The following is a 14848-nucleotide window of genomic DNA, read 5'->3' on the forward strand; positions in this document are numbered from 1 at the left end:
TTGAAAACAATAGCATTTGTGCCAGGTACTTTTAGCAAACAGCAATCTGGTTGCCTGTGTTTTTTTGTTGCCTGAGTTTAAAGAACTTACTGTATATTAAAAATGACTATATACTGCTATTGCTGGCACTTATCAGATAAGGAAGTCATATGATGAACAATCTGCCTCAAAGAACTGAAAAGCAAAGCATTTCTGATACTGAAACTGCAAACCAGATGATGCTCTGATTAGAGGCACGCACATAGATTACAGAAGTATAATAAATCATGTAACTTTTTAGGCTCAAATAAAATAAAAGAATGTATTTTTTATTAGGAAATAAACTGTTTATCAAGAATGCTTTAAAGGTGACATTTATTACTAATAAACTATGTTGAAAGGGCTGATCCTTTCATTGGCAGAACAGCTGGAGACTTTCCCTTATGTAAAAAATGCCCCAGCTCAGTCCGTGCTGGGTCAGGAAGAACTTCCATAAGCACTAACGAAGAATGGACAAGAGACTCACCCGCACCTTTTTTCAAATAATGACATTTTCCTTTCTTTTTAAAAAGGAATGAGTCATGGAAATATAACTCCAGTATTATTTTGGGACTGATCATGGATCTCAGTGTGACTCCTTGGAACATCACTTGAGAAACAATTGCGCAGTCAGCTAATGGTACCGAAACCCAGCAAAGCATCTGCCAGGCAAACCCTTGATGGTGTCAGCGAGACCCCTGCTTAGGCAGGATGTTATTTGCTCTTCAGCTCTTGAAAACTTAGGGGCTGACTCTTCAGGGTTGTCATGCTCTACTCCTCTCCTCCTAATCCTGTTAGGTTACTTTGTACCAAATGCTATGGCTGTTGGTGCTGAGCATATCAAAACCCATGTCTATCCTTTAACAGCCTGCCCTAGAGACAAATATGAAACCTCTCTCTTGATAAACTTCTTGTCTGAAGTGTTTAATTTACACCTCCCCAAAAGCAGCCTTGCTTTGGAGACCAACTCATTCAGGCTTGCATGATTGATGGCATTGAACATGGGTCTACCTGCTACCTGAAGCTGTGTCAAGGATGACTGCATACAAGTCAGGTCAAGCTACGTATATCTCTTAGCTATTAAAAAAATATCCTTGAAAACAACACAGGGAAGAGCCAAAGGTGGAGTGCAGGACACCTTGTTTAGGGTTTGCCGAATGCCTGTGTTCTGCAAGGCACAAACACATTGCAGTTAGGAAGTTATTCAACTCCTTTACAATGATAAAGGCAATTTTAGGAATTAATCATTGAGCAAGTGTTAAAACATTTCTCATTCTGACCCTGTCTATGAAATCTTTTTTGCGATTATTCCATAGTGTGTACCCCACTGGTCATCACCTGAAATTTTTGTTCCCATACTACAAAAAAAGATTCTTCTGTTAGTCTCACCATCCAGAATACATTGCATGATTAAAATGTAGTTGCAGATTGTCAGAAAAATCAAACTTCTTGCACTTAAGATACATTAACTATTCAGGAAAATTAAATGGTGCTTAAGAACTGCTCTCAGGAGTCTGAGATAAAAATCAATGTAGCTCATGTATCGTCTAGATTATATGTAAACTTGGCATTTCCTAGAAGCTGCAGTAACTTAAATATTCCACTACCCAGGCACTCTTGCTACTGATATACTATCATTGTCTCCTCTTCCATTGACTTTCTAAACACAGTTTGCTGTGCAATATTGTTTTTCAGGAGATGACCCATTCATGGCCCCCACCGTTGTCAGCTATTCATACACCAGGAAAGGCAGAACAAAGCAAGTTTCCCTTCCCAAACAAGGTAAGACACGCAACATCATGTAGAACCGTGCCTCCTGCACCTCAAAATATGTCCTACATGAGCCCTGCCTAAGCGTGTGAGGCCTCTGGGCTGAGGTTGATGCTGTGCTGATGACCTTTTGTGTGTGTGTGCTAGTATCCCCTGACTTTTCCCTGCTTACAGCCTCTGCAGGGCTACACATTCTGGTTTGCATATCTCCTGGCAGCAGCACTAATGCTGATGTGTGGGTCACGGGTTCCTCGCTGCAAGGCAAAACTGCCGGTGTCCCTGGTGGGGTGTTCAGATGTGGTGCCTTCTGCAGGCACCTGCTGAGCTCCTGACTGATACCTCAGGGCACATACAGCTGCTGCAAGTCAAGAAGCTCCTGCTTGCATCCATTGTTCCTGCTTCATTTGGCTTCATTAGCCGAGATTTTTATTGAAACTGTTGAGGTCTGAGGGGGGCTTTACTAATACACTGGCCTCTGCAGTCAGAGGCTCAGGAGTGGGCATACATCCCCTGCCACCAACCTGGCTTCAGAGCCAGCTTTGCTAGAAAGGCAGGCAGCCCAGTGCCATGATGCCCAGAGAGGCCACAGAGTATTTGCCAGGGAAGTATTTGGTCTCTCAAGGGACCAAGGCCACTGGTACTGCTGATGGTGCCTTGAAACCAGCTCCACTGTCGTATGCGTTTCCCAGGGAGGATGCAGTGTGGCATGGTAAAGCTCACTGGCATGAGCTTGGGGAAACCACATTATTTATACTTGGTAAGTCAGGAGGGAATGAAATCAGCGCTCCTATGCAAAGGCCAATAAAATTTTCACATTGTATCACCATATACTTTTTATGCCACAAGCATATTTCATGAAGTGTTCAAGCTTGAAAGATTGTATTGATGCTGCTTATAGCCTTTCTCCTGTTAAAGCAAACTCCTCTGGTAGCTTTTAAGTCCATTCTGCAAAATTTAGTGCAGGGAATAATTACAAGCACAAAGCCAAGAATCCTTCAAGATTTGCCTACAGTAAAACAGCTTTTCCATGGATGAGTGTCATGATTTTGAAGCACCGAGGGTGTAAACCAAAGCATCTCTGGCATGTTATGAAAGACAAAGAAGGAAATAACTCACTGTCTATTTGCTTATTGAAGGCAGGCAGCTGACCAAAGATGGTAGGTGGGCTAGGGGCTGGTTATGTTAGAGTAAATCCAGTAGGAGACAGATGTATCAGCAGCTTACATGCGGGTTTAGTGCCCAGATGGATGACAAAAACAAAGTGGTGCTTGCAGCTCTGCCGTTTCTGTCAGAACTACCACCACACGATGTGCTTGCACGGCACGTATGCAGATGTGTATGGGCAAGGTATGCACGTATCTGTGTAGCCATCTGAATGTACTTCCTCAGAACTAAATATATTGTGATGAATATAGGAACAGGAGAACCAGAGACCATAGGGCAAAGCATATGTGAATAATGGGTGATACTGACTTTCTCATCTTCTTTCTGCCTGTTCATCCATATCCCTGGGAAATATTCTAATAGTTTGAACTGCAGAGCCATGTCAGAGATCTACCATTCATTTTTAAAGACCCTTTTCTAGGTGGCTTCCTTTTGTCTTACCAAAGTAGAATTTCCATTTTATTTTAGCTTAGGATGAACAAGATTTCATCTTCATAGTTTTGTACATATAATAACATCACTACTGTATTGTGGGCTGGGTGGGCTGTATGGTCAGAAATCAGAATGCTTTTTGTGAGATGGGGAAGAACTACCTAACAAAACTGACCAGAGTCCTGGAAAAATCCTGCATTACTGGCCATAGATCATAGACACCACATCTATTTTAAAATATTTTAGAATAATTAAAAGCTACTCCTGTGGCTCACTCTGAATCTGTACAGTTGCAGACTTTAGAAGGTATCTGCTTTTCAGGTTCCAAAATGCAAAGAATGGTTTCCTAATTTTTCAGACATGTTTTTGAAACATTCATAAGCTAGCTATTGCTTTTCACAATATGTGGTGTAAAACCTTTATTTGATCTCATAGGGGATGCTACCATAACTCTTAGGAAGCTTTCCCACAGGTAAGCTACATAGTGGTCCCAACCTGTTAAAACCTAAGGACTGCACCAAACTGTTGTAGAGCACAGATTATTCAGATAAATGTGCCTGTCAGTTATGAAGTGGCCAAGGCCAGCAAAGAGGCTGAAAGGCTAAATTTGGGGCATCAAATTCATCTCTTCATTCCAAGCGATGCATGGTACCGTGAATTGACTTTCAGTCTTTATGGCAGCACTGAGAGACCAGTTCAGTTCACTTGCAATGACTCTTCCAGCCAGAGAAGCAAGTAGGCTGCAGTCCTTTTTAACAGAAGACAGTTCCCAAGTGTAAAGATACTCGTCATTTTGGGAATAAGAAAAAGAGAAGCTTGTAGGACTCCTGCCTTGTTGCAAGGATGCAAATCATCCTCACTTTTCTGTCTATAAAAACGGAGTGTCAGCATCATTAGTTCCCATACATGCCACATTGCTTTTAACCTGCAACTCAAGTAATTAGTGATCTGACAGCCTGAAACTTGAAATTTATTAATTAGGCTGTTAAAGTTGCAAAGGCCACAGCAACTATAGCTAGACTGGTTTTGAAATCAGTCTAGCAATAAATGCTAGAAACCTGAGGTTTATATTTATATATAGCACAAATATAACAGAATTGCATATTTGAAATGGAGTGTGCAGATGTGTCCATCTATATAACTGTATGCTGGGTAGATGGGGGATGTATGTCCATATGCTGTACCTGTATATGAAATCAGACCACATTAACACGGGAGGTCTGCACTAACGCAGGAGAACGGAAGGGAAGTCCAGGTCACGTTTGCCACGTGCAGCAGTGCCCAGTATGTTTCACAGCACAGCACTGCTGGGAGAGCACATATAGGGAACTGTCCTTTATGTAATAAAGAGCATAAAGTTACATTTCATCCTTAACTTTGAATTTACTTTCTCTGTGGAATTAATTTGTAGTCCTGAATTTACTAGGAAGGGGCAATGATAGTCTCTTTATTTCTTGTTTTTCAAAGCTTAAGGATAATTGAATCAGTGTGTGATGTGACAGGCTGTGTGTGCTTTCCTTTCTCAGGTCTCTGTCACACTTTGTTATGTACAAATGATCAGGCATTATTTGATTGCAATTTTATTTAAAACATCTTAATAAATAAACTTTAAATGAATAATTAAATTTGGTAAATAAGAGCTCACTTGATGCTTGTGTGAATGAGCTTTCATGTTCAGGCATTAATTCTCTGCTCTTGTGTGGGAAAAAATTGCTGTTAATTCTGCTTTCTGCTTTACTGTCTTTCTTCATTTTTACTGTGATTTCATGTCTTGAAAGTTTGATCAGATGTTTGATTTCTAGTTATATGTATGTGATATTATGGGATCAGCCAACATTTTGTTATCTGAGAATTAATTTATCCACTCCAGGAGAACTGGTGTCTTGTCACAAAGCTATTGGGTGATTATTCTCAGCAGAAGCCAAGTTATCATAGTGATGTTATTCTTTACACTCTGAATTCATTTACTTTTTCCTTTTTTCTTGATTTTAACAAGTTGGAGCAAATACATGGGAAAATAATCTCCAGAAGTGAAGACTTCACCTTTGGTTTTTAAGTTGCATGAAGTCATACTTTTTTCCTACCTCAGTAGGAGCATTCTCTCTTTTGCTATGAGATTTTTGTATTAGCCTTTATTATTAAGAATAATTTGTTGAGAATCAAGATGCTTATTTTAAAGACTCAGTCAAAAGGAAAAGTGAAAATGTTATAGCTCATATGTTTTACTGATGTCAGATTTGAGACTATGCAGAGCCAGTAGTAAGATACTGTGCTAGGCAGTTAAAGGGGAGGTTGCATTCTTCCTGAGGTTGAAAATGTAAAAAAGTGAGCAAGATGCTTGTTTAGCAGTTTCAAACACTTTTACAAACCCAAGGGTATTTCCATCAAAAAGATTGTATTCCCTCAAACTTCTCTAGGTACATAAATGCACTATTCTGGAAACTGAACATGCTCTAATAGCCTGCTTTTATTGGCAGCCTGGTTGACTACTAGAATAGCATTTAAATTCAAGTGTATATGTCACTACATCACTACTGCAGGCTGATCTGGACTTCTTAAGATTATTCTATAATCTTATTCTGTATTATACTAGATGATCTTTAAGGTCCCTTCCAACCCAAACCTGCACTGTCTTTTTGTGATTCTCTGATATTCAGTCACCAGAAAAAAACCAGGCTTTAATATCCTGTCATCAGAAGCATTTGCAAAAAGGTGAGGCAATTTGTCAAAAGTAGACAATTTGAAATTATTCAGAAATTATTGTCAGCATGTGAAAGACGGTACAGATCTTTTCATACTGCAGTTGAAGGTAGAAGCTCAGGGCTTCCCCAAAAATTTGATGTCTTGCACTTAAGGTGCGTAGGATGGTGATGAATTGTAGATGTGTATTATAGCCTAAAAATTACAGATTAAAGCCGTAAGTCTGGAGAGCCTTGACTCCAGAGCAAATGGTGTAGATTGAGCAGATTTGACTAGCTGAGCCCCTGAGATCCCAGTATCTGCAGTCCAGCCAACGTCCCTTTAGAGATGCCAAGAAACTCTTGGGGCCCTGAACCCCTGAGGTATGCTTTCGAGTGACTCAGCAGCAAAATCTCAGCTTGGCCAAGTCAGAGCATCCTTGAGCTCTCTGGGGACTTGCAGTTCCTTTCTTGATGAGCTGTGAATTTGCTTCATCACTCAGCCTCTGTGGGCCAGGGATCTGGTCTAGTGCCCAATTCCTCACTGAAAATGATCATGTGTGTTGCTGTGGGTGTCTGGCCCCTCTGAACAGCCTTTGCTGCAGTTGTAACCGCAGCATGTATATGTGGTAGTATTCCCGTGCATGTCTGGGTTATTCAGAAGCAGAGTTATATATGGGATACCTTTCCTGCTGCCGTCCATGGCAAAGTGGGGTTTTTTTCCTTAATATAAATATCTTTTTGCTATAGTTTATATTTCTATTTCACTTCTATTTATAGGCTTCTTTTGTATTTTTATGAATGCATATAAATTCTATGAGTAAAATACGTGAACATTTGCACGTAAGGAAAAAATGGTCAGATTTATTGCACCATATTCATAGATATTGCAGTTGTGATACAAGGTTGACCTTGTAATCTCAGGGACCCAGAGCTAGGTCTGTATTTCCGTTCTCTGGTACTGTCAATATCAACATGTGAAAAGGAAAGACCAGCTGTGCTACTGTCGCAGGAATCTAATGGTCCATGAAACAATATTGGTCTTCCCTCTGTCTTCTCATCTAAACTTGTAGAAGATAATAGACAAGTTTTGGTTGATCAATAACTGAATAGTGAGCATGAGAGTCGTAATAGCTAGACAAGGAATTGCACCATTAACGGATTGTTGTGAAATAAGTTTACAAGCCTTAGAATTAATGGATTTTCAAAGAAATATTGGATTTATTCTTGTAATTGAAAATTACTTTGAAATTGAATGAACAATTAATGATGCTGTTTGTATTGTTAAGGTAATGTTCAAGCAAGTATTGCAGCTAAAAATTGCCATAAAAATAACACACTGTACCTATTTTCTATTATTACTATAGGAGTCACAACAGGGATCTACAGGACACAGCAATACAAGTAAGTACAAATTCATTTTCTGGCTGAACTGGATGGAGGGGATGACAATGTCTGTGAAAAACAAGTGACTGATAGAGTAAGGGACCAAGTAGCAGAATGGGATGGTGCAGAGCCTGGCTGTGGCCAAATGTGGAGAACTGAACTGAGGAGTGACCATCAAAATGTCAGCTCTTTTGGTGGACTGGGAAGAACAAAAAGGATTCATTTTGTTATGACTATTCTATTATGTAGATGAGAAAGACTGAAAGGTCAAAAAAGTGGCTTTTTTAGAAAGCCAGAAAAGAGGTGACCTAGTTACACGGTCATCCAAACTGCCAGAAAATTCTGTAGGAAGACTTGTTATCATTTCTCTTCCATAGGCAATGGTATATTTTGTGGCTATTGCACAGTAATAAGCTAGATAAATCCTGCCAAAGTAACACCAGATAATGTCTCAAAGACCATATGGCTGTGGGTCTTTTTGGCTAGCGGTGTGGGCAGGGGAGTGATGTGTGCTTGTGTCACTCCTGGTTGGGGCCTTTCAGTGGACTCCAGTTTACAAATCATGGCACAGATCAGCAGCACTTTAATTACATTTAGTTATGGTAAAAAACTTAGCAGCTGTATTGAAAGGGAAGATTGAATCATTCTGTGAAACAAAGTATTAATCCTCTCCCCTGACACTTCTGACTTGTTAATGTTGTCTTGCATATTAAAAATACATGATCCTATCCTGCTCTCAACATAAAATCACCTCAACCAAAAGAATGATTTTGTTAGTTTCCTGACCTGTTAGCCACCACAGAGCCCTGTTTGCAAATTACAGGGCTGTGACTGAAGATGAAGAATGCCCTGAGCTGGTAGGTGGGGCTTTGAAAGTAGCTGGTCACCCACTGTGTGAGGGAGAAGACATCCAGAGAGACAAGGCAGGGAGATGTAGGCTATTAAAACAGTGTGGCAAAGGCTGGTGAAAGGTCAGCATGCAGAAGACAATGTTGTGAAGAAACATGCAGCAGTGTCACTTAATTGCTGGCATCAGTTTGATATTGCTGCGAGTACCAGCACTAAGGAAATAATAAAAGACAAAGGGGATGAGGTTCTGTTGGAAAATAATGAAAACAGTAATGAGAGAAGGAAGCACCAAAGGGCCATAATAGAGAGGGCTACACAAATACACGCAGTCACGAGCGTGACAAACACACCAGCTGAGCTGAGGGCTTCGCAATGACATCAGAGGCCACAGTGTCTGGCCAGCTTTGGTCATAGTTTCATTTTGAGTATTCCCTTGAATTGAATTCCCTTGAATATTGAATAAAATAGGCTGTTCTGCATATCTAATGAAACCTGCTTTCCTGTGGGTTAGGAAATTGGCACTACCTCCTCACAACTTTCCCCTGCTCCTTACTCCAGTGGTCTCCAACCTCACTTTACTTCCAGTTCCCCCCATCTGCCCTCCCACACCACAGTACCTCCAGCTTCTTATCTCCTTATTCATCCTGCTCAGCAAAATCAGCATATATTTGCAGCTGGGCTGGGGCTGCATGCAGTAGGTATTGCCTGGCTGGTGGCAACCAAACGAAAGAACAGCTGAACCCATGCACACCATCTTCGCTGATGGCAAAAGTGTAGGTCACTGTCAGGCACCCAGGCACTTTTCCTAACGTTGCAGAGGGAATCTGACTACCTCTGAGACCTGCATCCATGAGCATTCCTGTTGAGGTGCTGGAATAAAACATCAAATAAGATAGAGTGAAATACATACTTTACCAATCCTGTACGTCAAACTCAAAGGAAATTTAGGAAAAAAAGGATTCAAATGTGTGGTGGGTTGGCCCTGGCTGGAGACCAAGTGCCCACCAAAGCTGCTCTATCGCTCCCCGCCTCAGCTGGGCAGGGGTTAGAGGGTCGAGATAAGGACAGGGAGCAATCACTCACCAATTACAGGTGAATCAGGCAAAACAGACTGGACATGGGGAAATTAGTGTAATTTATTACCAGTCAAATCAGAGAAGGGTAGTAAGAAAACAAAACCAAATCTTGAAATGCCTTCCCCCCACCGCTCCCCTCTTCCCGGGCTCGACTTCGCTCCCCCCCCCCCGCGGGCCGGACGGTGCTGGGGCTGGGGGGTCCCTCCGGCGGTCCCTGCCGCTCCTGCCCCCCGGGGGAGGCTCCCCACACTCTGCCCTGCTCCAGCCCGGGGTCCCTCCCCCGGGAGCGGCTCCTCCGCGACCTTCCCCCGCGGGGGCCCTTCCCCCGGGCTGCAGCTCTTCACGCACCGCCCCGGCCGGGCCCCCCCGCGGTGCCGCCCTTCAGGCCCAGCCGGCTCCAGCCCGGGCCCCCCGCGGGGTCACAGGCCCCGAACCCGCCCCGGCCCGGGCTCCCCCCCGCGGGGCCACAGGCCCTGCCAGGAGCCGCTCCGGCCGGGCTGCCCGCGGGTCGCAGCCTCCCTCGGGCACCCCCTGCCCCGGCCTGGGGTCCCCCGCGGGCTGCGGGGGGGGATCTGCTCCCCCGTTCGCCGCCATGGGCCGGGGGCACGGCCTGCCCCAGCGGGGGCTTCGCCAGGGGCTGCCGGGGCATCTCTGCTGGGCGCCTGGAGCCCCCCCTGCCCCTCCTGCCCGGCCGGGGGGCTGCAGGGTGCTGCGCTCACACCTCCTCGCCCCTCTCTCCGGCTGGGGTTGGCTTTCCCACTTTTTAAACACGCTGTCCCAGAGGCGCTGCCACCATCACTGCTGGGCTCGGCCTTGGCCGGCGGCGGGTCCATCTCGGGGCCGGCTGGCATCGGCTCCATCGGACACGGGGGAAGCTTCTGGCAGCTTCTCACAGAAGCCACCCCTGTAGCCCCCCCACTACCCGAACCTTGTCATGCAAACCCAATACAGAATGTGAGGAAATGTTAGCAAATGACCCTATGTGGGAAAGAAATCTAATGGTCTATGTGCTGTGTTATTCAAATGCACATCTTCAGCGTTCCAATTAGCTGTTATTTCCCATCCCACCGTGTCTTCTTTGGAGTGGCTCTTGAGTCTGTCATTTGCAGTGGTTTTACTTCAGCTGCAAACGTTGTCTTTCTCATGGATAACATTTGCATTTCTCTTATCCTTCCCCCGCAAGGAAATCAAAGCATTTAAAAACCCATAATGGCTGAAGTTATACTGCTCTATAACAATAAGTATTATTTATTTCTGTAATCCAGAAAGGGAAACTTGGCCGGTTAGGTTGAGTGATTCACTCAAATTCCAGCTCAGAGGAGAGAACTCCTCTGGCCACCCACTATTCAGGGGGGAAATCCTACAAAAGTTGATTTGGATTTTATTTTGAACTGGGAGTAATCTGGGCACATCTCCTCTGTTTGTATCTAGAAAGATTAGGAAGGGAGTTGTGTGAGATGAGGTAGAAACTAGCAAAGAACTGCCAGCTCTGTGGCTAAGGATCCTCATGAGGACTGATGGTTTCCACCATATGTTTCTGTATGCATACACACACCAACACACAGACACACACATGTCCACACCCATTTCAGGAGACACACGCAGTGCTTAGCACCTGAAATAAAGTGTGCTAACAGCAGTCCCATAGTGGGGTGGGTAGCATATTCTTTGTCAGTTCCAAAAAGACTAAGAAAAACAAGGGACAACACAAATTTGCCCATAAGAAGCAGCAGAGCTGGAGAGGATTTAGCAATTCGGCAAATGCCAGCCTCCCACAATGGTACCTGCATGGGTTTGGCAGGTTACATGGAAAATGGAAAGTAAATCTTAGTCTGGCCAACAGTGAGTGTGAAAAAACCAAGTTGTTCTGACAGGTAATTCCCTTTTACATATGCTTATCCAAAGATCTTATCAGTACTGTGTCTGTGACATTCAGCTATGCTTGGTCTATACACATTTTTAAAATTTCTATGATTCAGTCAAGTGAGAACAAAGTTGGTAAGAACTGATAAAGCCTTAATGGCCAGATTTTCTACTCTGATAGGCTGGACTGATGCGTTTCTACCATCTGTACAGGCTTCCTCCTCCCCCTCCGCACAGAAGTATGTTAAGTGACGATTAGCATAAAAGCAGCTGCAAATGCTTACTGTAGGGTAATTCATTAATATCCAGTTTGGCTAAATCACAGAGATTCCCTTTTCTCTCTCCTCACAGTACTTATGCTATTCCCCTTGTTGCTGCATTAACATACATTGCTGAAAGTAGAACTGATGTGAACTCTGCTGGCAAAGCACTCAGGAATCCATATTCCCTCTCACAGTCAAACAAACCAGTGTTCATGGTAATAATTCATCACTTATAAAAAGCCTAAGTTACAAACAGAAAATTTTGACTATATGCCAACTGTTACTGTTGGTTTCTTGTTTCAAATTACCATAATGCAGATGAGCTCCAGGGCTCCAGGCACCCTAAGGCTGAAAAACGTATACTTGTAGCAACAGCTTTCTAGCGAGTGAGTTCATCATCTGGATATACTTTCTGAGGTCTCTGCTAGAAGCAAAAAGTGACCTAGAAATCACAGAGTGAATGTATTCCATCGTGTATGGATGCCCTGCTCGTGCCTAAATTTTAGCTGTCCTCCTACAGTAAGTGCTTAGTCTCCCTAGAGGTCCACGGAGAGGCATCAGTGTTTTTGACGTCATCCGAAGCTTCCCCATCCTGTTCACTATAGTTTAGGCACCTAAGCTGGGTAGACATAAACACTTTCAGAGGGGCAGATGAGATCTAAAAGCACCACGGCAAGGTGTTTGCAATACAATACACAGAACCTTCTCTACAAGGCATCTTCTTTGCTGTCTAGGCAAAGTCTTTCAGCTTGCTTCTGTGCAGCAGTGGAAGGACATTGGTAGCAAAACCCTGCCTTTTCTGAAGGCAACAGCAAGTTTTCCAGAGGTAGCCCTCCCAGCCATTGCTGACACCCCAGCAATGTATGGGAATTGAGTGTGAGGACTATGTCAGCAGCAAATGGATGATACGTAATGCTCACGTGCATGGAACAGGTTGGGGGCTAATCCAAAACCCACTCAATTCAAGTCAATGAGCAGAAAATCAGACAACACCGTAACAGCCTGACCACAATAAACACTTCTCAAATTTTTTTCAGAAGGCACAGGTGGATTTTGATTTAACAAAGCTTATTAAAAGGTAATGGAGAAAAATGCATCCATCAGTAAACCAGTCACACTCAACCTCTGCGCCTCCTTGTCTGCTAGGCAACATAAACTCATGTGTAGACAGCTATTAGCATCCAGCGACACACAAAGAGGAGCAGCAGCTGCGCAGTCACTAGGTCCAGAATTCAAGTTCAAGGTGATTCAAGTGGAGTCGCATACCTTGTATACCCATGGTAGAACTAAACAAAAATCTTAGACTGAAGCACAGCTTTCTCAGGTTACTCAGAGAGCAATAATTACAGCAAACAATATCAGCCTTCCTTTTTTCCGGGGTGGGTGAAAAGGAGGGAGAAGGGCTTGGCCTGACTCAGCGGAAGCAGTACCACCCCATCAGCTAGCAGCCTGCTTCCCCGGTGTCTGTGCTATGTAACTAAGCTGTGTTGGGCAGACATACGATTTTGGATCCAAGAAGGGGATCATCACAAGTCAAAATGCTGTGCAAGGACCCTTGTGAGTCATAAAGAAATGTGAAGAGGCATCCCTTGGGTCTCTGATACTTCTCAAGCATTTGGGCACTTGACTTCTCCTGGGGTTGAGTGCCTAAGGCAAGATATACAACATAGCAGGGAAGGCTTCCCCAGCCCCCACTTACAGGAGCCGAAGATCGGATCCTTAATCTGTGAAAATGAATGTGAACCAAAACATTCATTGGCAGAACTGTGTCGTAATCACTGCCTTACTAGCTCCCACTGATGGTGTTTTGCTTTCTATTAAATAATTACTGTTCCTGTAGCAGAGTTTTGGAGCTTGTGCATGTTGGATGGGGCACACTCTCATAGCAGAGCTGTAGGGCCCTAGAGAATTCCTTTCCATTGCTCCAAGGTCTGCTATCCCTGGTAAAGCTTGTGTCCTCTAATCAGCCTCTCTTGTGGAGTTTCCTTGCCTGACATTTCCAGAGTACGTGTGGCAGTGACAAGAAAAGTCAAGTCAGGGTTGACTCCCCGCTTGCAAATGCTCCAGCAGTGCCCCGGCAGCCCTGTGATTGCCTCAGCAGCGGTCTGCATGTGTGGCAAGAGCGGTCAGTGTTCGCAATGAATAAAGCGTTGATGTGTCACATCTGAGCAGTTTCCATATTGATCCATTTCTGATGTCGTTTTCTTCTTCTCTTTTAAAGGGAAAAGTGATGTAGAGCCAAAGAGTCCAGAGAAAAACGCAACCCATGCATCGTAAGTCACTTTTGCATTTAAGATCGGAGAAGGCAGCTGTGTTTTTATCAGATTTGTTGGGCAAAATAGAATTTGTTTTCATTAAGATAAAGTTCTTTCGCTGATGCTTTTCTTAAAACAGGTTTTTAGATAATGACTAAACATTAATTATTCCTAGAACTTTTGCATGCTAGTAAGTCAGAGATCTTTGCAAATGAAATGGCTCCATATCACACTGAATAGATATGAGATTATTTTTGTGGGTGTGCAAGACTGGCCTTTACAACCTGACTTCAGCATTACCTTAATGCTGCTGGAGTTTGACACACTTGCTAAAAAACATCATGTCACATATGCCTTTGATGTACTGATGTAATTTTAAAAGACTGCAGTCTGCAGCTTCACCTCTGAATTACTTGAAATCCAATTACAGCTATCTCTGGTCTCTCACGATTTTGTTGATGTTTTTGAATTAACAAAAGAAGTCGAGAAATAGATAGGAACAGGCACTTGTAATATATCAGTGTTCACCTTCACTCTAGTGCAACAATAGAAGCTTTTACCATTTTTAACTCTAGTATACAAAGGACTGAATTGTTTTGCCAACGTAAACCAGTCTATGAAACAGATGGGCTGCAGGCTAGAAAAAAAAAATAGCATCAGTCTCCCAAACTGAGCTAGATAAGTGAAATCCTTTAATAACTACCAGGCAGGAGCATTATGAATTTCTGCAAAACCATTCACCTTCTTAATCCCATTTGAGGGAGGGAAGTTCTTGTAACAGTTAGTCATGTGAATTTTAGAGTGCATCTTGCCCATAATTTATGTTTTCTGATTCCTGTTATTTAAATTCAGAGCATTATATCATGTAAATCTCACAAGGTGTCACCATTTGTTACATGGCAAAAGCAGTCACAGAAGGAGGTACAATAACGGTGATTTATTGTGGGATGTTTTGATTTCTGCTGCAAATACACATTAAAAATCTTCTGGAAATGAATCTAGAAAAAGATTTGACATGGTATAAGGAATGGCTTGTCCTGCAGATTGTGTTGTGGAATGTAATTACAGTATGTGAGCATATTTAGCCAAACTTA

The 14848-nt window shown here is 43.2% G+C and overlaps 1 long non-coding RNA gene across 1 annotated transcript; it reads left to right on the forward strand.

Moving 5' to 3' along the window:
* Positions 1 to 1707: 1707 nt before the first annotated feature.
* LOC129735365 (uncharacterized) lies at positions 1708 to 13835 on the forward strand. The gene is made up of 3 exons (XR_008730918.1): positions 1708 to 1800; positions 7430 to 7466; positions 13721 to 13835. It is a non-coding gene; the product is annotated as an uncharacterized LOC129735365 (long non-coding RNA).
* Positions 13836 to 14848: the final 1013 nt, after the last annotated feature.

The sequence above is a fragment of the Falco cherrug genome, chromosome 2 (genome assembly GCF_023634085.1).
Source record: "Falco cherrug isolate bFalChe1 chromosome 2, bFalChe1.pri, whole genome shotgun sequence".
NCBI lineage: Eukaryota > Metazoa > Chordata > Aves > Falconiformes > Falconidae > Falco > Falco cherrug.